General features: G+C 32.6%; 1 protein-coding gene across 1 annotated transcript in view; it reads left to right on the plus strand.

Moving 5' to 3' along the window:
- Positions 1-7,876: 7,876 nt before the first annotated feature.
- The window catches only part of LOC120136728 (3-methyl-2-oxobutanoate hydroxymethyltransferase 1, mitochondrial-like), a 28,679-nt gene continuing 14,125 nt past the window's right edge, over positions 7,877-22,430 (plus strand). The window contains exons 1-2 of the mRNA XM_039152688.1: positions 7,877-7,883; positions 13,654-13,657. The gene's annotated coding sequence lies outside the window, so the exon portion shown is untranslated. The remainder of the gene's footprint in view (positions 7,884-13,653; positions 13,658-22,430) is intronic.

Genomic DNA, 22,430 nt, shown 5'->3' on the forward strand with positions numbered 1-22,430 from the left:
CATCCTCGTCGTCACTCCGTCGGTGCTCCTCCAATGTTCCATCGTGAAGATTAAGAATTTAAGTTTTAGAGATTTGTATGTTGGGGATTTTAGATATTTAGGGGATTTGGGTGACAGTAAGGGTTAATATTGATCGATGGGTGACCGGTGATAAGTGGGTGATCGTTCGACGATGACGATGGTAGCCGGAGATGACCAGTAACAGTTGGTAACATGTTGAAATGGGAGATTTAGTTTTTTAGAGTTTTTTTATAATTTTATTAAATTTTGGGGTTTTTTTTGTAAAATAAATTATTTTTTATTTTTTTCCTTTTTTTTATTAAAAATAATATTTTTTTATTAAAAATTTTAAAAATATAACTGTAGGTACCTATAAGTGTAACTAAGAAAAACATTAGGTACCAATTTTTAGCAAAAAATTCTTTAGACACCAAATCATTTTTCGAGGTAAAGTTTAGGCACTTATTTTGGTATTAAGCCAATTTAGTATCAGTTGAGTTAATCGATTGACGGAATCGGCCAAGAGGGGGTGAATTGGCAATTAAAATTTTGTGGAAGCTTTTGCAGAAAATTGAAAGTAATTGTACAGCGATTTAGAGTGGTTCGACTTTATCAACCAAAGTCTACGTCCACTACCTTAGCTATCCACATTAAGGATTTTCCAACAAATTCACTAATTTGTTCTTTATTTTGAGGCCAAAGAGATAACCTTACAACTCCCTCAAGAATTATACCCCAAATTCTTGAGCACACTTGTTGAGTTAATCGAATGACGAAATTGGCCAAGAGGGGGGTGAATTGGCAATAAAAAATTTGTGGAAGCTTTTGCAGAAAATTGAAAGTAATTGCACAGCGATTTACAGTGGTTCGACTTTCTCAAACAAAGTCTACGTCCACTACCTTAGCTATCCACACTAAGGATTTTCCAACAAATTCACTAATTTGTTCTTTCTTTTGAGGCCAAAGAGATAACCTTACAATTCCCTCAAGAGTATACCCCAACTCTTGAGAACACTCTTTTCTCAAAGAGAAGATTACAAATTTGCAAACTTACAAGAAAACCTCACAAGGTAAGATGTTTGCACAATTCTAGAACAAAGAAAAGAACACTCAAAGATGAATACAATTGAGCACAAAAAGTGTTCTTGAAAGCAAAATGAATATTGAATGAAAATAGGCTTGAAATGTTCAAACTTGAGGTTTGATGCTTTCTCTTTGATTCTCTCTTGATTCTAGTTGCTTGATGTTTCTTGTTGTTGATCAATGGCTTCTAAGCTTGCTTAAATACACCTTGGATCACTTCTGAACGTTGGGGATAATTAGAGAAGATATTATAGCCGTTTTAGTGTGAAAACATTTAATAAAACAGCTTGGAGCGTGGGGGAATCGGTTCCCTCTCATAGGGAATCGGTTCCCTAAGTGTAAAATTCAAATATTTCGACCGTTGAACAGGGGGGAATCGGTACCCCCTTGGGGGGAATCGGTTCCCTCCGAGCATTCTGGAAATCTCGGAGCCAAACCATTCAGGGGGGAATCGGTTCCTCCTATGGGGGGGAATCGGTTCCCTCTGAGCAATCTGGAAATTTTGGCTTTGAATTGGTTCGAAATACTTTGTAAAATTATTTTGAAATTGTTTTATGATTAAAACATAATTTTACACTTAAGTAAGGATCAAAAATGATTTTTGAAATATTTGGAGTAATGTTTTGATATTCGAATAGTTATATCGAATATACTTAGAAAATCATTTGGAAAATCTTAAAATCCATTTAACTTAATTTGTTATATCGAAATATTAAAATGTTTCAACAATCTCCCCCTTTTGATATAACAAAACATTTTAGTAATTTTAAGATTTTTGAAATCAAGTTTTGAAATTACTCCCCCTTACTTTAACACTTCTTCAATTTATCATGTAAAACATTTAACACTTATTCTTCTCCCCCTTTTTGTTAAATCAAAAAGACATTGTAAAACAAGGTTTTGAAAATCATTTAGCCAATTGATTTATTAATTATAAGCTTAAGCTGCTAAGATCACAATCAAAAGAGAGGTTAGCCATTAGTTTCATAAATCAATATTCATAAATAATGTGATATGGCAAAATTGGTCATATTGCTAATGATAATGTAAATGATGCAAAAATGAATAAAACACCAAACATATAAGTTCACACCATTCATAAATCCAAAATCCAACAATCCACAAAATCAAATAATTCAAAATGTTGAAACAATATTCATTTTGTTCAAAGTTTTAAAGATAAACATAAAATCAAGCATCCGGATCGGTAGGAGGAAAACGGGCTCGCATAGCGGCCATCTCGTGTGTGAGTTCATTGATACGAGCGTTGGTTGATTCATTGTTTGCACGCATCTCCCGAAGAATCTCTAATTGTTGAGCTCCCATTGTGGATAAATGAGACTCTATAGAGGAAAAGCGCGAGTCCATGGTAGCGTATCGGAAATCGAATGTCTCCATAAAGGATTGAAAATATGGAGGCATTTGATGCGTTTGTTGTGCTTGCTCCTCGGGCTGCTCTTCGGGCTGATCAGGCTCATCTTCGGTTTCATCGATATCTTGCATTAATTGCTCAAGCTCGGGATCTTCGTCAGCTTCGGGTGGAGCTTGTGAAGAACTAGCTCCCGGAGTAGAAGATCGAACCCATTCACCGGTTTCTTTGTCCTTTACCCATCCCGCTCTCGTTAAGGAAAGAAGATTTATTTGTTTCTTAAGAGGAAAAACGGCATCTAGACCGACTCTAAGCCCAGCTTTGGAAAACAGATTACTTAAAAAGCAACCGTAAACTAGAGATGAACAGTGTTTCTTGTTAGGAACAAGATTTACGGTTTCAACAATTTCAGCAAAAATAATCTGAGGTAGGTTAATTTTAATACGGTTTTCGAAACAATGTAACCACCAAAGATCCAAAGCTCTAAGAGTAGAATAACGACCTCCGGATGGTCGAAACCACCAAGAAATCATTAGATGAAGAAAACGCTCATGTAGGTCTAAGACACTCGCACTATCTCTTCTTTTATAACGAGAACCTAAAATTTGTTTTTCATTCGAAATACCATCATTATCTAATCCAAATGTATTGGCTATATATGCCGGGTCAATATATAAGAATTGTCCTAGGAGGTAGGAACGAATTCCTATGGTTTCGGTTTCAGCTTGGTTTTTAACACATACGGCATTAGAGTAGAATATACGAACAAGTTGATGGTAAACGATGGGTTCAAGATCAAATAGTTTATCAAATTTCCATTCTTGTAAAATGGGAAGATATTTAAAATCGATAGCTAACATAGCTTGACGAGAAGGAATACGTTCTTCCCGGATTTTGTAAGAATCGAAATATTGATAATACCAAAATCGGTGATTTCTAGACCCAGGATGATTAAAACACGAATTTTGAATAGTCAAGTTAGGATCAGTGGGATTGGGATTAGAAATTGGAATAGAAGGAGGATTTGGAGGTGGATTTGGTTGACGACTAGAATGACTAGATGAAGACCTAGGACGTTTAGGATTTGACATGGTGAAGGAAATCGGAATAGATAGAATAACCTGCAATTTTAAAACAAATGTATGCAATTCAATTAATCCCAAAACTCAAATGAGTCCTTAATATTTCAAGATTCTCTAAATCAATCCTAATGGGCAAAGTTTTTGAAAAACTTTTGAAAAATATGGTTTTGAGAAACAATATATGTATAGTTTTTCATAACAACAACATAATTTAATCAAAACACAATAATTTGAAAAATAACATTTTTTTTTTATTTCGAAAATTTAAAAATTTTGAAAAATTCTTGTGTTTTTGATGAAATTAGTTGTAACATCTAGTTTCTAATCCCTAAATAAGCAATGCCCGATCACTATTTCAACCTAGAACTAATTACAACTAATCCTATGTTCAAAATAATGAAATAGAGAGTTTAGAAAAATTACCTTGAAAGATGAAGATTGAGGGGATTTAGATGTTGTTTGCACGACTTTAATGATTTCAACAGGTTTAGAAGATGATATTTGAAGTAAATTCCGATTAATATCGTCGATTTGAGACAAAAATGGAGATTTGAGGGTGTAGGAGGTGAAAAACGGCGGAAGAGAGAAGAAAATGAGGGTTTGGGATTTTGGGGGTGTTCTGTCGATTTTAACAGAACCCCAGGGGGTATCGATTCCCCTGTGGGGGGAATCGGTTCCCCTTCAAAGGGGGAATCGGTTCCCTCAGGGGGGATCGATCCCCTCTGCACCAAAATGCTAAAATTCGATTTTTTAAGCACAAAATGCTAAATTAATCTTTTCTAGTGGTATTGGCAACTCATATATCAAAAATTAATTATGTTCAAACAATTAAATTAATCTTTAATCGATTTTTGAACATAAAATTAATTTTCACTAAGAATCACAAACTCCCCCTAACTAATAGCAAGAATGCAATCAAAAATTATCATTATAAGCATTTTTCAAGATTTATTAAAAGTGCTAAAATTATTTTAAACACTAAGTGAAGATAGGTTGGTCAAACCTAATTCTCTCCTAAGTGTCCAAAATCTTTCCTTGTCTAAGGGTTTTGTAAAGATATCCGCTAATTGGTGCAAAGTATCAACAAATTCTAGAACTACATCTTCCTTAGTGACATGGTCTCTAATGAAGTGATGTCTTATTTCAATGTGCTTAGTTCTAGAGTGTTGGATGGGATTTTTAGTGAGACAAATAGCACTAGTATTGTCACACTTGATAGGAATAGTACCTACTTCAATTCCATAATCAAAAAGTTGTTGTTTCATCCATAAAACTTGTGCACAACAACTACCAGCTGAAATGTATTCGGCTTCAGTGGTAGATAATGCAACACAATTTTGTTTCTTTGAAAACCAAGAAATCAGCATATTTCCAAATAATTGGCAAGTACCGGAGGTGCTTTTCCTATCTAATTTGCATCCTCCATAATCCGCATCAGAAAAAGCATGCAAGCTAAAGCTATAGTCTCTAGGATACCAAAGTCCTAAACTAGGAGTGTCCTTAAGGTATCTAAAGATTCTCTTAACAGCTAGTAAATGTGATTCCTTAGGACATGATTGAAATCTAGCACATAAGCAAACACTAAACATAATGTCCGGTCTACTTGCAGTTAGATAAAGCAAAGAGCCAATCATTGACCTATATAATTTAACATCTACACATTTACCTCCTTCATCTAAGTCAAGCTTTGTTGAAGAGCTCATTGGAATGTTATGAGGTTTCCCATTTTCCAGTCCAAACTTCTTGAGCATATCTTTGACGTACTTAGCTTGATTAATGAAGATACCATCTTTTCTTTGCTTGATTTGGAGTCCCAAGAAAAATGAGAGCTCCCCCATCATGCTCATCTCAAACTCACTTTGCATTAGCTTAGAAAATTCTTGACAAAGAACATCATTAGTAGAACCAAATATTATATCATCAACATAAATTTGAACTACTAATAAATCTTTACCTTTTCTCTTTAAAAACAATGTAGTGTCAACCTTTCCTTTTAAAAAACCTTTTTCAATTAAAAAATTTGACAATCTTTCATACCAAGCTCTAGGAGCTTGTTTTAAACCATAAAGAGCTTTTGTCAATTTTAAAACATGATCCGGAAAATTTGAATCTTCAAAACCTGGAGGTTGTTCCACGTACACTTCTTCTTTTATAAAACCATTTAAAAATGCACTTTTAACATCCATTTGATATAATTTAAATTCATTGAAACATGCAAATGCTAATAACATTCTAATTGCTTCCATCCTAGCTACGGGAGCGTATGTTTCATCATAGTCTATGCCTTCTTCTTGAGTATAGCCTTGAGCAACAAGTCTAGCCTTGTTCCTCACTATATTACCACTTTCATCAAGTTTATTTCTAAAAACCCATCTAGTACCTACAGTAGATTTATTACTAGGCCTTTCAACTAATGTCCATACTTTACTTCTCTCAAATTGATTTAATTCTTCTTGCATAGCCATAATCCAATGTTCATCTTTTAATGCTTCTTTGATGTTCTTAGGCTCTATGCATGAAATAAATGCAACATAATTACAGATATTTCTAAGAGAAGATCGAGTAGTTACCCCTTTTGATGGATCACCTATAATTTCACCATCCTTAACATAGTTGTACTCTCTTGGAAAAGATACTTCCCTTTCTTCAATGGTTGGATTCTCGAGGGGATCATGAGTTTCCTCATCTTTTGTTTCTTCCTTTGATGATGATTCTCCAACGTCATGTCTAACGCCATTTGCTTGTACAATACCTACATCATCATTAACAGAAGAATCCTTCCTCGAAAGGGGATTATCATCGAAAACAACATGTATAGACTCTTCTATAACTAAAGTTCTTTTATTAAATACACGATAAGCTTTAGAATTTAAGGAATAGCCCAGAAAAATTCCTTCATCACTTTTAGCATCAAATTTACCAAGATTTTCTTTACCGTTGTTTAAAACAAAACATTTACATCCAAAAGGATGAAAATAGCTAATGTTAGGCTTTTTATTTTTGAGAATTTCATATGGAGTTTTCTTTAAAATTGGCCTAATCATTACTCGATTTACAACATAACAAGCGGTATTTGTGGCTTCCGCCCAAAAATATTTTGGCAAATTATTTTCACAAAGCATGGTTCTAGCCATTTCTTCTAAAGTTCGATTTTTTTTCTCAACAACTCCATTTTGTTGAGGGGTTCTAGGTGCTGAAAAATTGTGGCTAATACCATTAGAATTACAAAACTCAATAAATCCAAGATTTTCAAATTCAGTTCCATGATCACTTCTAACACTAGTGATAGAGTAACCTTTTTCATTTTGGATTATTTTTGAAAATGTGATGAAATTTTCTAATGCTTCATCTTTAGTACTTAAGAATAGAACCCAAGTGTATCTAGAATAGTCATCTACCAAGACAAATGCATATTGTTTTCCTCCCAAGCTAGTAGTTCTAGTTGGCCCAAAAAGATCTAAATGGATCAATTGTAATACTCTACTAGTTGATACATCATTAATAGATTTAAAAGAAACTCGTTTTTGTTTTCCTTTAGCACAAGCATCACAGATTTTATCATTATCAAATTTAAGCTTGGGCAACCCTCTTACTAAGTCTCCTTGAATTAACCGTTGCAAAACACTCATACTAGCATGACCTAGTCTCCTATGCCATAACCAACTATCATGCTCATCCTTAGCAACTAGGCATAAATTAGTCATATCAATAGAATCTAAATGCACCATGTAAATGTTTCCTATTCTATGACCAACAAGCATAATCCGATTAGATGCAATGTCAATGACTTTACAACCATTAATTTCAAATAAGACATTGAATCCTTTATCGCATAATTGACTAATACTCAATAGATTATGCTTTAATCCATTCACATATAAAACATTCTTAATTTGTATGGAAGAGGTATTACCTATTGTACCAATACCTTCAATGTAACCTTTTGAATTGTCTCCAAAAGTCAATTCTCCTCCATTTTTGGCGTTAAGCTCAATGAACCGGCTTTTGTCTCCGGTCATATGTCTTGAGCATCCACTATCAAGGTACCATGAGTTTGAATTTATTTCCCGTGCCTTGTAGCAATGCTCTTTTCCCTACAAACATAGATTAATTTTTGATTTTTGGTACCCAAATTCTTTTGGGTCCATATTCATTAGTTTCCAAAATCCTAGTCCCCTTAGGTATCCATTTGTGTATGATATTTTTATCTTTAGTAGTAATGAGTTCTTTAGGAACCCACACGCTTCTAATGATTTTTCCATTAGAGGTTCTTTGGGGACCTCTATGATTGTAGTTTCTAAAACTTTTTCTAACAAAGTTGGATTTTGAATTTCCACCTTTTTCAAAATGTTTTGTTCCAACTTTATCAAAAGAAGTTTTAAGATCATCAATTTTCTTTTGATGATCATCATTGATCTTTGAAAGTAAATTTTGCAAATCTAAATTTTTCTTTTCAAACTCTTCTAGTTTGATTTGCAAATTTTTGATTTTACTTTCAAGATCGTTGTTGGTTTTGGATATGAGTTTGTTTTCATTTTTCAATTTTGAAACATCATTTTTATATTTTAAAAACAATTTCTCATAATCCAAAGCCAACCCATTGTACTCCTCAAATAACTCATCATAAGATAAATCATCAAAATCGGATGAGTTAGAGGTTACCTTAGAATCTTCCCCGAATGCCATCAAGCACAAGTTTGCTACTTCTTGTTCCTCTTCATCGGAACCTTCTTCATCGCTCCATGTAGCCACATGAGCCTTGTGCTTATTCTTTGATTGACCCTTTTTCTTCAATTGTGGGCAATCATATTTGACATGCCCCGGCTTTTTGCATTCATAGCAAATGATTGGGTCATTCTCTTTTGGTTCATTTTTGAGGCCTTCGTTTCGTTTGAATTTTCTTCCTTGGTAAAGTCTCATCATTTTTCTGAACCGTTTGGCAAACAATGCCATTTCCTCGTCATCATCATCATCATTAGAATCACTCTCATCTTTTGTGGATTTGAGAGCAACTCCAATGTTTTTCTTCTTCTCCTTCTCCTTTGGTGTCTCTTCAACTTTATCAAGGTCCACCTCATCTTCAAGCATCATCTCATGAGTGAGGAGTGAACCGATAAGTTCTTCAAGAGTTAAAGACGATAGGTCCTTAGACTCGATGATTGTCGTCTTCTTTGATTGCCATGATTTTGGGAGGGAGTAGACTAACTTCCTCACAAGCTTTTCATTTGAGATAATCTCTCCATATGATTTGAGACCATTGACAATCGTTGAAAATCTATCCGTCATAGCTTTGATGTCTTCATTTGGTTTCATCCTGAAATTTTCATAGCTATGCGTTAGAATACTAATTTTTGATTTCTTTACCTCATCGCTACCTTCATGTGTGACTTGAAGCTTGTCCCATATTTCTTTGGCAGTTGTACACGATGAAACTCTTCCGTATTCATCTGGTCCAAGAGCACAAAAGATAATATGGATGGCTTTGGAGTTGAGCTGGAACATTTTTGTATCTCTTTCACTCCACAACCTTGGATGAGTGATAGGCTTAATGTATCCTTCTTCTACGGCATTCCATGCTCCCATGTCACTTGCTTGAATGAAGTACATCATTCTATTCTTCCAATAGGTGTAGTTAGCTCCATTGAAGAAAGGAGGCTTGTTGACGGGCATCGAATCGAGACCGGAGTCGAAGTTTGAAGCGGAGGCCATTGATGACTTTAATAATCGATATAACTCTTCCCGAATCGACTCAAGAGGCGATAAAACCTTCAAATGAGTTAGGCTCTGATACCAATTGTTGAGTTAATCGAATGACGAAATTGGCCAAGAGGGGGGTGAATTGGCAATAAAAATTTTGTGGAAGCTTTTGCAGAAAATTGAAAGTAATTGCACAGCGATTTACAATGGTTCGACTTTCTCAAACAAAGTCTACGTCCACTACCTTAGCTATCCACACTAAGGATTTTCCAACAAATTCACTAATTTGTTCTTTCTTTTGAGGCCAAAGAGATAACCTTACAATTCCCTCAAGAGTATACCCCAACTCTTGAGAACACTCTTTTCTCAAAGAGAAGATTACAAATTTGCAAACTTACAAGAAAACCTCACAAGGTAAGATGTTTGCACAATTCTAGAACAAAGAAAAGAACACTCAAAGATGAATACAATTGAGCACAAAAAGTTTTCTTGAAAGCAAAATGAATATTGAATGAAAATAGGCTTGAAATGCTCAAACTTGAGGTTTGATGCTTTCTCTTTGATTCTCTCTTGATTCTAGTTGCTTGATGTTTCTTGTTGTTGATCAATGGCTTCTAAGCTTGCTTAAATACACCTTGGATCACTTCTGAACGTTGGGGATAATTAGAGAAGATATTATAGCCGTTTTAGTGTGAAAACATTTAATAAAACAGCTTGGAGCGTGGGGGAATCGGTTCCCTCTCATAGGGAATCGGTTCCCTAAGTGTAAAATTCAAATATTTCGACCGTTGAACAGGGGGGAATCGGTACCCCTTGGGGGGAATCGGTTCCCTCCGAGCATTCTGGAAATCTCGGAGCCAAACCATTCAGGGGGGAATCGGTTTCTCCTATGGGGGGGAATCGGTTCCCTCTGAGCAATCTGGAATTTTTGGCTTTGAATTGGTTCGAAATACTTTGTAAAATTATTTTGAAATTGTTTTATGATTAAAACATAATTTTACACTTAAGTAAGGATCAAAAATGATTTTTGAAATATTTGGAGTAATGTTTTGATATTCGAATAGTTATATCGAATATACTTAGAAAATCATTTGGAAAATCTTAAAATCCATTTAACTTAATTTGTTATATCGAAATATTAAAATGTTTCAACAACACTCTTTTTCAAAGAGAAATACACAAATTTGCAAACTTACAAGGAAAACCTCACAAGGTAAAATGTTTGCACAATTCTAGAACAAGAAAATAACACTAAAAATAATTACAAATGTGCACAAATGGTGTTCTTGAAAGCAAAATGAATATTGAAAGGAAAATTGGCTTGATTTGCACAAACTTGGTGTTTGATGCTTTCTCTCTTGTTTCTCTATAATTTTTTGTTGATCAAAGGCTTCATAACTTGTTTAAATACACCTTGAATCACTTCTGAACGTTGGGGATCATTAATGAAGTTATTGGAGCCGTTTAAGTGTGAAAACAGTTAATACAACAGCTTGGAGCGTGGGGGGAATCGGTACCCCTTATGGGGAATCGGTTCCCTAAGTGTAAAATTCAAATATTCGACCGTTGAAAAGTGGGGGGAATCGGTACCCCCTGGGGGGGAATCGGTTCCCTCCGAGCATACTGGAATTCTCGGAGCCAAACCATTCAGGGGGAATCGTACCCTCATGGGGGAATCGATTCCCCATGAGCAATCTGGAATTTTTGGCTTTGAAATGGTTCGAAATATTTTGTAAAATTGTTTTGAAATTATTTTAAGACTAAAACTTAATTTTACACTTGAGTAAGGATTACAAATGACTTTTAAAAGATTTGGAGTAATATTTTGATATTCAAATAATTATATCGAATATACTTAGAAAACCTTATTGGAAAATCTTAAAATTCATTTATCTTAATTTGTTATATCAAAATATCAAAATGTTTTTAACAATCTCTCCCTTTTTGATATAACAAAACATTTTAGTAATTTTAAGATTTTGAAATCAAAAACGACGTTTTTGAAAAATTACCCCCCTTACTTTAACACTTCTCCCCTTTTTGTTAAATCAAAAAGACATTTTAAAAGATTTTAAACAAGGTTTTGAAATCATTTAGCTAATTGATTATAAATATATATAGCTTAAGCTGCTAAGATCACAATCAAGAGAAACGTTAGCCATTAGTTCCATAATTCAATATTCATAAATAATGTGAAATGACAAAAATTGGTCATAATGCAACTAATATGTAAATGATGCAAAAATCAACATTAAGCTCAAAATGAAAGTTAAAACCAAACCAAATATATAAGCATGTAAGTTCAAATATCCAATTATCCAACAAATTCAAACATCCAAAATAAAACAATCCATGAACATCAAAATGTTTCATAATTCAAAGTTCTGAGTTCGGGATGATAAACCCATTGACCCAAAGACCGAGTTTGATAAACAAATTACTAAGGAGACAACCATAAACCAAGGTTTCTATATTCTTGGAAGGAACAATGTTTATGGAAACTCACTAAAGATGATCTGTGGCAGATTAATCTTCTTTTTATGTTGGATACAATATATCGACCATATATCTATGTTCCTAAGGGAGGAGTACCTACCTCCGGATGGTCTAAACCACCAAGAGATCAAATAATGAAGGAATCTATCACGATGAGTTCTTAGGGTACTCTCACTTTCCTTATACTTATAGGGTGAATCCACAGTCTCTTTTTCATTAAACCTGAGTTATCTAGCTCAAAATGGGTAGCGATTGTGCCGGAGTCAATAAAAATGAATTGTCCTAAAAGATATGATCGAATTCCTATAGTTTCAGATCGGCGCTCGTTTTGGACACATACCACATTGGAATAGAAAAATGCGGACTAATTGATGATAAACCAAAGGTTTGAGTTTAAAGAGTTTATCAAACTTCTAGGATTTAAGAGTATGAAGATATTGGAAGTCCATATCTTTTATAGCTTGGATCGAAGGAATACGCTCGTCCCAGATTTTGTATGACTCAAAACAAGTATGGTATAGATCTTGTCCACAACCAGGTACATTGAAACAAGAGTTCATAATGGTCATATTTGGGTTATTTGGATTAGGTGGAGGAATAAGAGGTCGATTTTGACTTGAGCTACTAGACAATGTCCTAGGTCGTTTAGGATTTGACATGGTTTAAGAATCAAAATAGAATATGTAACCTGCAAATTTAAACACATGTATGCAATATAATCAAACCCAAAACTCAAATGAGTCCTCAATATTTCAAGGTTCTCCAAACCGAATCCTAAAGGGCAATGTTTTGAAAAACTATTTGGAAAATAATGTTTGAAAATCATAATATGTATAGTTTTTATGAAAACATAATTGAATCAATTAAAACAACAATTTTCAATTTTTTTATTTCGAAATTTAAAGATAGTTTTGAAAAATTGAGTGTTTTTGATGAAATTGGTTGTAAAATCATCATATAACCAATGCCCGATGTAATGTTCATCTTAGAACTAATCAAAACTAGTCCTAAGTTCAAAAATCAATGAAATAGAGGATTTTGAAATATTACCCTTAAAATTTGGATTTTATGAGAATGTGATGTTGTTTGCAAGGATTAGAAGTTGAAGAACGATCTAATTCCGACTTGCATTTGATGATTTTGGCAAAAATGGAGATTTAGAGAGAAAGAGAGGATGAACGAAGTTTAAGAAAGAAGAGAGGTTTGAGAAAAATAGGGTGTTCTGCCCGTAAAAACCAGAACCCCATAGGGGTATCGATTCCCCTAGGGGGAATTGGTTCCCCTTCAAAGGGGGAATCGATTCCCCTTAAAGGGGGTATCGATTCCCTCTGCCCTATAATTCAAAAATCTATATTTTAAACACTTAAAATGCTAAATTAATCTTCTCTAGTGGTATTGATAACTCATATATCAAAAATTAATTATGTTCAATCAATCAAATTAATCTTTAAACTACATTTGAACATAAATTCAATTTGTCATCAAGAATCATAAACTCCCTCTAACTAATAGCAATGAATGCAATTAAAAAATATACTATTATAAGCATTTTTCATTTAGTCTTAAAAGTGCTAAAATTATTTTAAACACTAAGTGAAGATAGGCTGGTTAAACCTAATTTTCTCCTAAGTGTCCAAAAACGTTCCTTGTCTAAAGGTTTTGTAAAGATATCCGCTAATTGATGCAAAGTATCAACAAATTCTAGAACTACATCTTTCTTAGTGACATGGTCTCTAATGAAGTGATGTCTTATTTCAATGTGCTTAGTTCTAGAGTGTTGGATGGGATTTTTAGTGAGACAAATAGTACTAGTATTGTCACACTTGATAGGAATAGTACCTACTTCAATTCCATAATCAAAAAGTTGTTGTTTCATCCATAAAACTTGTGCACAACAACTATCGGTTGAAATGTATTCAGCTTGAGTAGTAGATAATGCAACACAATTTTGTTTCTTTGAAAACCAAGAAATCAGCATATTTCCAAGGAATTGGCAAGTACCAGAGGTGCTTTTCCTATCTAATTTTCATCCTCCATAATCCGCATCAGAAAAGGCATGCAAGCTAAAGCTAGAGTCTCAAGGATACCAAAGTCCTAAACTAGGAGTGTCCTTAAGGTATCTAAAGATTCTCTAAACAGCTAGTAAATGTGATTCCTTAGGACATGATTGAAATCTAGCACATAAGCAAACACTAAACATAATGTTTGGTATACTTGCAGTTAGATAGAGCAAAGAACAAATCATTGACCTATATAATTTAACATCCACACATTTACCTCCTTCATCCAAGTCAAGCTTTGTAGAAGAGCTCATTGGAGTGTCATGAGGTTTCTCATTTTCCAGTCCAAACTTCTTGAGCATATCTTTGACGTACTTAGCTTGATTGATGAAGATGTCATCTTTTCTTTACTTGATTTGGAGTCCCAAGAAAAATGAGAGCTCCCCCATCATGCTCATTTCGAATTCGCTTTGCATTAGCTTAAAAAATTCTTGGCAAAGAACATCATTAGTAGAACCAAATATTATATCATCAACATAAATTTGAACTACTAATAAATCTTTACCTTTATGCTTTAAAAACAATGTAGTGTCAACCTTCCCTTTTGAAAAACCTTTTTCAATTAAAAAAATTGACAATCTTTCATACCAAGCTCTAGGAGCTTGTTTTAAACCATAAAGTGCTTTTGTCAATTTAAGAACATGATCCAGAAATTTTGAATCTTCAAAACCTGGAGGTTGTTCCACATACATTTCTTCTTTTATAAAACCATTTAAAAATGCACTTTTAACATCCATTTGATATAGTTTAAATTCATGAAAACAGGCAAATGCTAATAACATTCTAATTGCTTCCATCCTAGTTACGGGAGCGTATGTTTCATCATAGTCTATGCCCTCTTCTTGAGTATACCCTTGAGCAACAAGTCTAGCCTTGTTTCTCACTATATTACCACTCTCATCAAGCTTATTCCTAAATACCCATCTAGTACCTACAGTAGATTTATTACTAGGCCTTTCAACTAATGTCCATACTTTACTTCTCTCAAATTGATTTAATTCTTCTTGCATAGCCATAATCCAATGTTCATCATTTAATGCTTCTTTAATATTCTTAGGCTCTATGCATGAAATAAATGCAACATAATTACAAATATTTATAAGAGAAGATTGAGTTGTTACCCCTTTTGATGGATCACCTATAATCTCACCTACCTTGACATAGTTGTACTCTCTTGGATAAGATACTTCACTTTCTTCAATGGTTGGATTCTCAAGAGGATCATGAGTTTCTTCATCTTTCATTTCTTTCTTTGATGATGATTCTCCAATGTCATGTCTAACGTCATTTGTATTTATAATACCTACATCATCATTCAAACAAGAATCCTTCCTCAGAATGAGATTATCATCGAAAACAACATGTATAAACTCTTCTACAACCAAAGTTCTTTTATTAAATATTCGATAAGCTTTAGAATTTAAGGAATAACCTAGAAAAATTCCTTCATCACTTTTAACATCAAATTTGCCAATATTATCTTTACCGTTGTTTAAAACAAAACACTTACACCCAAAAGGATGAAAATAACTAATGTTAGGCTTTTTATTTTTGAAAAGTTCATATGGAGTTTTCTTTAAAATAGGACTAATCATTACTCGATTAATAACATAACAAGCGGTATTTGTGGCTTCCGCCCAAAAATACTTTGTCAAATTGTTTTCACAAAGCATGGTTCTAGCCATTTCTTCTAAAGTTTGATTTTTCCTCTCAACAACTCCATTTTGTTGAGGGATTCTATGCGCTGAAAAATTATGGCTAATACCATTAGAATTACAAAACTCAGTAAATCCAAGATTTTCAAATTCAGTTCCATGATCACTCCTAACACTAGTTATAGAGTAACCTTTTTTGTTTTGGATTATTTTTGAAAATGTGATGAATTTTTCTAATGCTTCATTTTTAGTACTTAAGAATAGAACCCAAGTATATCTAGAATAGTCATCTACCAAGACAAATGCATATTGTTTTCCACCCAAGCTAGTAGTTCTAGATGGCCCAAAAAGATCTAAGTGGATCAATTGTAATACTCTACTAGTTGACACATCATTAATGGATTTAAAAGAAACTCGCTTTTGTTTTCCTTAGCACAAGCATCACAGATTTTATCATTATCAAATTTTAGTTTAGGCAACCCTCGAACCAATTCTCCTTGAACTAACCGTTGCAAAACACTCATACTAGCATGTCCTAGTCTCCTATGCCATAACAAATTATCATGCTCATCCCTAGCAACTAGGCACAAAATAGTCATATCAATAAAATCTAAATGCATCATGTATATATCCCTATTTTATGACCAACAAGCATAATCGAAAATAGATGCAATGTCAATCAATTTTGCAATCATTTAAAATAAAACATTGTATCTTTTATCAAATTTATTTTTCAAAAGATTATGCTTTTAATCCATTCACATATAAAACATTATGCAATGTTGATTATAGAGATTAAGAGCACATGCATAAAGTTTTTGAAAATGTTATGCATTAAAAATTTATAATATTTAAACAAAAATCTATGCATAAACATTAAGAAAAATTTCAGGTCAAAAATTTTGCAAAACCAAAGTTCTTGAAAAATCGATATCAATTGTTAAAGAGATATTAATTACATTTTAAAAACAATTTTGACCAAAAAAAATAATATGATGAACTAGAGTTTATAAAACATTACCAAAAATTACCATGTTCATCATACAGTATTTTTTTTAACATACATGAGATAAAAACATAATCCAATACTTTAAAACCTCATGCATGCATAAACTAAATGAGTAACCAAATAATAAAAACATTAAGTTTAGAGGTTACCCATTCCTTTTTTTATGTGTGGCTAGAGCATCTTGAATATCATCATCTTTATCACCATCGCTCTCACACACGTACAAGAGACATTTAAGTAGATTTTGGTATCCAAATTGCTTTGGATCCTTGAACATTAGTTTCAATGCCTCTTGTTCCTTTTGGAACCCATACTTGTCTAATTTTAAATCGTTTTCCTTTCTTTAAAGGACAAGTATGTTCCTTATGACCATGATAATGACAATGTGAACATATTGTCATTATTGAACTAAATGAATTATTTAGAATGATCTCTTTTTTTGTTGTTAAACATTCAAGCTTATCTTTTAAATTGAAATTTTCTTTTTCAATACTTTCAAATTTCATTTTTGAGAGTTCTAAATCCTTCTTCAAGATTTCATTTTGATTTTCAAAATCCATTTTCATTTCTAGAAGAAGTATGTTTAATTTGAAAATTTCTTTTTCAAAGTTTTCAGATTTTATTTTTGAAAGCTCTAACTCCTTTCTCAACATTTCATTTTGATTTTCCAAGTCTGTTTTAGCTTTCAAAATAGGATTATTTTTAGCAATAAATTTAGAAATCAATTTATTGTATTTAGAGTTCATGGTCTCAAACTTCAAAAATAATTTATAATAAGCATCTTGTAACTCATTAAAAGATTTTGAATTTGATATATTTGAGTTAGAAGATACCTTTGGCTCTGTGAGAGCTAATAGAGACATCACTTTTATTGGTTCTTCTTCTTCCTTGTCTCTATAGATCTCCTCAAGCTTATCCCACATTTCCTTGGCACTTGAACAAGAAGAAACTCCTTTATATACATTAGGATCAATTGCACAACACAACATGTGCATAGCCTTTGAGTTTTGTTGAGCTTCCTTCCGTTCTTGAACACTCTACTTCTTTGCCTTCTCAGTAGGAGAGGAATATCCTTTCTTGATTATCATCCAAGCTTCCATATTAAATGCTTTGATGAATATCATCATACACCTCTTCCAATGACGATAATTTGTTCCATTGAAGTGTGGAGGCACGCCAATAGGTCTGGATTCTTCCATGGAGAATGAACCAGAAGTAGATGCCATCTTTATCGATTTAACTCTTCCCGGATCGACTCAAGAGGCAATTAAACCTTTAAATGAGTAAGGCTCTGATGTCAATTGTTGAGTTAATCGATTGACGAAATCGGCCAAGAGGGGGTGAATTGGCAATTAAAATTTTATGGAAGCTTTTGCAGAAAATTGAAAGTAATTGCACAACGATTTAGAGTGGTTTGACTTTATCAACCAAAGTCTACGTCCACTACCTTAGCTATCCACACTAAGGATTTTCCAACAAATTCACTAATTTGTTCTTTCTTTTGAGGCCAAAGAGATAACCTTACAACTCTCTCAAGAATTATACCCCTAATTCTTGAGCACACTCTTTTTCAAAGAGAAATACACAAATTTGCAAACTTACAAGGAAAACCTCACAAGGTAAGATGTTTGCACAATTCTAGAACAAGAAAGGAACACTCAAAAATAATTACAAATGAGCACAAATGGTGTTCTTGAAAGCAAAATGAATATTGAAAGGAAAATTGGCTTGATTTGCACAAACTTGGTGTTTGATGCTTTCTCTCTTGTTTCTCTATAATTTCTTATTGATCAAAGGCTTCAGAACTTGTTTAAATACACCTTGAATCACTTCTAAACGTTGAGGATCATTAATGAAGTTATTGGAGCCGTTTAAGTGTGAAAACAATTAATACAACAGCTTAGAGCGTGGGGGGAATCGGTACCCCTTATGGGGAATCGGTTCCCTAAGTGTAAAATTCAAATATTCGACTGTTGAACAGTGGGGGGAAATCAGTTCCCTCCGAGCATACTTGAATTCTCGGAGCCAAACCATTCAGGGGGGAATCGGTACCCCCATGGGGGGAATCGGTTCCCTATGAGCAATCTGGATTTTTTGGCTTTGAAATGGTTCGAAATATTTTGTAAAATTGTTTTGAAATTATTTTAAGACTAAAACTTAATTTTACACTTGAGTAAGGATTAAAAATGACTTTTAAAAGATTTGGAGTAATATTTTGATATTCGAATAATTATATCGAATATACTTAGAAAACCTTATTGGAAAATCTTAAAATTTATTTATCTTAATTTGTTATATCGAAATATCAAAATGTTTTCAACAGTATCCCAAATATTATTTTGGCTTAATATAAAATTAACTCTTTAAATTATGTATTGAAAAATATTTTAGGTGTTCAGACATTAAGTGCACTTAAAAAATTTTGTTAAGCGATATATGTCAAGTTCTGATAATTTTGAGAATTTATTTAAAAAATTAAACTAAAAATAATTTTTTATTGAAAATAAAAATATATTTAAAAAAACTTTTTTAAAAAATACCTTACCCCCACCCTCTCCCCTGACCCCTCCCCCTTGTCCCATCCTCGACGCCAACATCATTACCAGTAGCATTGTCGATGCCTCGCGACCTCAACTCTAACCAACAATCACCCAAATCGACCGTCGATCACCACAAAACAATAAAAAATCGACTGTTGTCCCTCACCGTCAAACATTTCTCTGATCAACCGTGACCATTATCGTTTCCACTGATGAGAACGTCGTCTTATGCCATGAAAAACCCAACCATCCCCTCATCAAATAGCGTCGTCGCCGCCATTTTTCATGGAGTAAGCTTCAATGAAAAACAAATCGGAGTTATTTTGTAATTTAAAAAGTTTTGGGTTCTTTTTATAAATAAATTAAGGTTTTTTTAATTTTCTTTTAAAAATAATATTTTTATTTATAAAAAAATTAAAAAATATATAACAATAGAAACTTAAAAATATAACAGAGAAACGTTAGGCACCTATTTTAAACAAAAAAATTCTTTATGCAGTAAAACGTTTTTCGAGACATAGTTTAGATACTTATTTTTGTATTAAGCCTGTTATTTTTGTTTGTTTGGTTATTTTATTATTTTTTAAATTATATTTAACTTCACGTATTGATATTAATTTAGTTATTTATCGTTAAAAATTAATAAAATTATTGACGTAATTTTTTTTAATAAAGACATGACATTATCTTTTGAACACGTTAACATAATCGTTAATTTTTTTAACTGTAGTTTACCCATATAAAAAATCAAAATGAAATATCATTATTTGATCTATTGAGGGTCAAAAAATAATTCTATGATTAATTTAAATAATCAAAATAAAACACGAATCAAGCAAAAAAATTATGGGTACATTACATGCTTAGTACTTAAATTATCAATTTTGGTTTGTTTTAGTACTTTAATTTTTAATTTTTTAAAATCATACCTAAAGTTTATTTTTATTTTATTTTAGTATCAGCCGTTAAAAACTTAAGTTTTTGTTTTCATTTTAATATCCTTGTTCAAAATTTAACGTTAAGTTTTGAAAAAAAAATGAAAGTTTATGTACTAAAATGGATCAAAACTGTCAGTTTAGGTACTAAACGCGTTAAGTTTTTAATGACGGGATACTAAAATGAAATGAAACCTAAAAATTATGTATGATTTTGAAAAAAAATTAAAGTTTAGATACTAAAACGGACTAAAACTAATAATTTATATACTAAGTGCATAATTTACCTAAAACTTATTAACTACCATGTAAACACTAATGTGTATTATATAATAATATGACGTGTCATAAATGATAATTAATGTTGTATCACGTTGCTTAAAATAATTATTAATTTATAATGAAATTAAATGGTTTTTTTGTTTTTAATTTCTCTCTCAATTCATTTATAATTCTTTATACATTTCAAAATTAAATCATTATTTTATTTAAATTCAACATCAATTATCATTTATATCACATTATATTATTGCATAATTTTTATAAGTAATTATATAAAAATTAACAAATGGCATCAGAGGTTCATGTACTTTTGGAAAAAAAAACGATATGGTCATCCTATTATTTTTCTCTTAATGTGACCCTCAAACTTAGAAAAATAAATCTAATGTGACCCTTTGACCAAAGTTTTTCCATCGTTGACAGTTACGATATTGGCATGGCAGTTCACATTGTTGACGTGACAGTTCATTTGCCATGTTTGATTTATCGATTTAGTCTGTCATGTCATCCACCACGTTAAGTTGTCGTCGTAGACTACCACGTCAGCACTGTGAACTGTAATTTCAGTATCGTAACGGTTAACGATAAAAATACGTTAGTCAAATGGCCACATTAGATTTATTTTTTGAGTTGAATGGCTACATCAAGAGAAAAATAATACTAGTGTCACATTAATTTTTTTAAGAGTACAAGACCTCTGATGCCTTTTTGGCCTTAACAAATTTTACAATAGTTTTATTAAATTGGCGTGTGATACGAAAATTTTAAAGATAAAATTATAATGATAAAAATATTAGGATCAATTTAGAATCACGATCGATGAAATTACTTTTTTAAAGTCTAAAGATTAATTTAAAATATATGTTATAATATGTGGATGATTATTGCAATTTACTCTTTCATTAGTATTTTATATGAAAGTATTTTTTTATTAAACTGGAGTAAGTACAAGACAATATTTGTTTAAATATAATTATCAACGATTTAAGATTGAACACTCACACACCTGGTATTTCTATGCTTGAACTCGGAACTTCAAAAAATAACAATAATTCTTTTACTACTGAATTCGCTCAGTTTGATGTTTTATATGAAAGTTAAGATGTAAATTAGAGGTGTCATTCCACTTTTCACTTGCAAAGTCCAACTCGAGACTTAACAAGTTGAGTCGAGCAAAGTCCAACTCGACTTGGTAAGTTCGCGAGCAACTTGTTAATTTTTTTTTATAATTTTTAGTAGTTATCTTAAAAATTATTTCATTCAAAAATTATTAATTTACTAAAGTTAATAAAAACGTGGTAAATGACTAATATATTAATTCATAGTATTAATATATTTTACTTATAGTTAAAAAATTAAGATAAAAATTTAAGTGAACTTAACGAGCAAAGAGCTTAACGAGCACAAGTCGAGCAACAAGTTTTTTTAACGAGCACTAGTCGAGTAAAATTTTAACGAGCTTAACGACCAACTAATCGAGTCGAGCAACAAAATTTTTAACGAGCACGAGTCGAGCACTACCCAACTGGTGATCGACTCGTTTGATAAGCACCCCTAGGCAAAACCAGATTTTCAATAATAAATGCATAAAAAATTAAAAATATAAGATAATTTTAAAATTTTAGGGGTGACTGCCTCCACCCGCACCTTGTCGATACCTGGTTGAGACACCTTTTGAGGAAAAGAGGAATGGCATTGTTAGCTGAAATCGTTTCCATTTTGCTTCGATGCTTTTGTTTAGTGTCTGAATTATGTGTTACATGTTTTCTACAACATTGGTTGTACCCATCAATGTGGGTTGAGAATATCCTAATTTTAAGCATATGTTTGTGTAAGGATAAGTTCCTGTTCTTCCTATTATATATGTATAAGCATTGCTCTTGAAATAGCTTGAGCCGGAAAAAATGGCGGATCCAGAAATATTTTTGTGGGTGGGGCATATATATGTATAAGCATTGTTCGGACTTATAGTTTCATATGATTAACCCGCCCTTCGAGTTTTAATAACATTTTATGTTATGATGTAAGCTAAGTGCTTGGAGACAAGTGAATATGACAATCTTTGGTCGTTGATGTAATAGTTACAAGCAACGAGGCCCGAAAGCGCCACTCTCGGAGGGCTATCCGAGCAGTCGTTAAATGGATACGCCGGAGATGGTTTTAGGTGGATGGAATCATGGAATATAGGATTGCTAGCCATGGGGGACTGGGATTTTTCTTTT

Source organism: Hibiscus syriacus, unplaced genomic scaffold (assembly GCF_006381635.1).
Source record: "Hibiscus syriacus cultivar Baekdansim isolate YM2019G1 unplaced genomic scaffold, ASM638163v2 tig00110637_pilon, whole genome shotgun sequence".
In the NCBI taxonomy this organism is placed as follows: domain Eukaryota; kingdom Viridiplantae; phylum Streptophyta; class Magnoliopsida; order Malvales; family Malvaceae; genus Hibiscus; species Hibiscus syriacus.